Source organism: Protopterus annectens, chromosome 1.part1 (assembly GCF_019279795.1).
Source record: "Protopterus annectens isolate FY-2018-M chromosome 1.part1, PAN1.0, whole genome shotgun sequence".
Classification (NCBI taxonomy): Eukaryota; Metazoa; Chordata; order Ceratodontiformes; family Protopteridae; genus Protopterus; species Protopterus annectens.
In genome coordinates this window covers 992,649,058-992,652,463 of record NC_056726.1, presented here as the reverse complement: position 1 = coordinate 992,652,463, position 3,406 = coordinate 992,649,058, and positions in this window count along the sequence as shown.

Here is a 3,406-nt window from a genome sequence, read left to right as displayed (position 1 = left end):
CACTACCTCAACAGGTAAGGGACTCAGGGCCAATAGCCTAGTAACTTCCTATGAGCCTATGAAACACCTGCACCAACTGGAAAGGTCACAAAAATACCTCACAAAGAGAATCTATGGCCTCCAACACCTGTCTTACGTGGACAAGCTCAAATCACTATCACTCTACTCGGTATCGTACAGATTGTTCAGCGGTGATCTGTGTCTCGTCTACAAGGCAATCTCAGACCCTGCTCTACTAGAGATGCTCCATATCCATAAGTCTAACTCCTCGTGCATTACCTGATCAGAAGGACTAAATCTAATATGTGACATTCACAAAACCTGCTGGAGACACAGGTTTGTCTCCCAGAGGCTGCCCCATCTCTGAAATAGACTTCCCATACATGTCAAACAGAGTACCTTGCTAACCCTCTTCAAGAGCAACCTTGATGAGTGGATGGGAAAACATCAATTTGTCCCAGGAGTTCCACCTGTGTCCCTCATTGACAGAGGTGACCAGTGCTGATTGAGGTTTCTTTTTTAGGGATAAACTCTTGGCTAGGCTTGTAAGGGCCCCAGGGCCAATAGCTTAGTAATGTCCTATGATCCTATGAACATCATTGTGCAATAATGGTTCTTCTATTGGACGTTTTTAGAAAGTGAGCCATTTTCAATCTTTGCTTGACTGACGCTTAGTTCCATGCTGACAAGCACACTTTGCATGGGTTGCTCTTTCTATTCCCTTGTGTTCTCTGACATGGACACATTTAGGGTTGCTACCTTTTCAGATGTCAAGAATGGAGCATTTCTTATCAATGTATGAGACTGTATAGGTCAGTCCATTCTATCCATCGGTGCAAAGGACTTTCCAGTTTATTACCAGAATTAAGGCTTAGGATTTGGATACATTTGGTTGCTTCTAGTTGTTTATATCATATATTAAAGTGCTTTATAGACAGAAATATATTACTTAGTGTGGTTCAGGTTGGTTATACAGGAAAAGTTGTTACAGGTTATAACAGTAGAGACTGATAGGCAATCTCGGCTGGGTAGTGATAGTATCCAGATAGAATTTTGGAGGTTGTGTAAAGAAAAATAAGCCCAGTTCCTATTAAAGTGTAAAATAAAGTAGCTTAGGCAGGGGAGGGTCCACCTGCAAGGAAACAGGCAGAGGTGATGGTTTTACCAATGAGGGATAAAGTCTAAATGCCATTTTTGTCCTAAGCCATGGTTAAAAAATGATTGTGGCTATTTTAGCATGCTATATGGCATGTTGGCTACTGGGGTAAAATGTGTGTTTAAAGTGGATTTGTTATGAAGGGACAAAGTTTTGATAATCCTCTAAAAATTGGAATAATAATGCATTTGGGGAATAGTGATGGTCAGCTTGGATGCTAAAAAGGCTAACAACACCTTTTATAAATCTGTGAACCTGATTCTGTGTACACAGATTAAAAGGTTAGAGTAAAGATCCATGTAGGTTTATCTTTTAGACTTACTAAGGGTACTTGGCAAGGATGTCCACTTTCCAATATCACCTCTGCCTTTTTCAGTTTTTCAGTTTGCTTGGTGCCCTTGGCAGCTTAGGTCAGGTAATTTGAAATAAGTGGTTATAGAGTGGGGCATATTCAGATGATTTGCCAGTATGCTACACCAGACCAGAAGAGAATCTACAAAAATGTAGAGCCCTAGCTAATTATGGTAGTTTTGTAGGATATAAGATTAATATCACCAAGAGAGACAGTAGCATTAAATTATGATTTTCCCTGTACTTAACAAATATTTATCAGTAGTTGTGGGAGTCAGTTTATATGAAATACCTGGGTGTTTAAATAGTGAGTTTGTTGGAGTCATCAGTACTGCACTATAATTGTTACATGGCATTTGTTCACATGATAGAATTCCCACAATGCACACATAACTATGCTGACATGGTCATGTGATGTCAGCTTACATGGGGGTCACATGGTGTCAGCTTACATGGGTGTCACATTATGTCAGCTTACATGGGGGTCACATGGTGTCAGCTTACATAGGGTCACATGGTGTCAGCTTACATGGTGGTCACATGGTGTCAGCTTACATGGTGGTCACATGGTGTCAGCTTACATGGGGTCACATGGTGTCAGCTTACATAGTGGTCACATGGTGTCAGCTTACATGGTGGTACTCCTGCAGTGCACACTTTGCAAAACAGGAAGGTCAGAAAACAATGTATATCATGCCAGTGCTTCTCATCCCTGTAGCGTATAAAGAAATTAGATTCCAAGAGGGCAGACATTACATTATTCCACACTTCCATTGTTGCTGTATGCTTTGCTGGCTTTCTTACTTAATATTCCCCTGTTTTGTAATATGGCTGGAAAATATGTTGAACTTTATATGGGATGGCAGAATGTCCAGAGTGGCTAGGGAAAAGTTGGTAATGCTTTACAAGCTGGAAGGTTAAATGTACCATATCCTCATATTTATTTTGAAGTTGTGCCATTGAATTTTTATTTATTTTTGTTAGGAACGTCCTGCTTTTGCTTATTCCTTTGACTGCACTGGCTGTTATGGAATTTCAGATTTTGTCCCGTCTGTGGCCAGAGTGAAACTTACTGAAGACACTAATTTAATATGTGACAGATGTAAGAATTTATTGAAGTTGGAGTCCATCTTCTCACCATAAAATCCATCAGTAAATGCAGCATACACACATCAGCAACACAGAGCACCTACCTTCACTACACTGGTTTATGCTCAGATTTTTAAGAGAACACTGCCGAAGCCTCTCAGGCTACGGAATAGGAAATCATGGTCATTAGTTCACATAACAGCACCCCCACGTTCACCATGCATATTAGTATCCAGTACAAGTATCTCTAAGTGCCACAAGAGTGCAGACTCCAAGCCCTTAAGGCCCACTTAGACTGCATCTACCTACAGTAATGTTTTAGTACTTTGTCAAGAATGTGGTCACCACCTTCACCGTGTTGGATTCAAGAACCGGGTGATGGTCAGCTGCCTTTCCAGTGCCATAATCCAGGATGTAACAAGGGCTCTCACCATTGGACAAATACATTTATGACCTGATACTGGCCCATGTGGGGAGTAAATGAATTTTAGTGCTCCAACCATAAGGACATGCAAAAGGATATTACTGACCTTGATGTGCATGTGCCCAAGGCAGTGAAGACAGTGGTCTTGAGGGGTATTTTCCCATCACCTATGATAATACTAAGGTTCAAAAACAAAATAAAATAATAGCCTTAAAGGACTGGCTGTGAAGCTAGTGTCATTATCAGATTTGGCATGGTCCTGAGTTCGAGACCTGCCTATGCTGGTCATTTTCCCTCTCCACGTCAAGCAGATAACCTCTTTAAGCACAATCTGGATAACTGGATGGGAAATAGAAAATACATCCCTGGGATTCCACCCGTGTCCC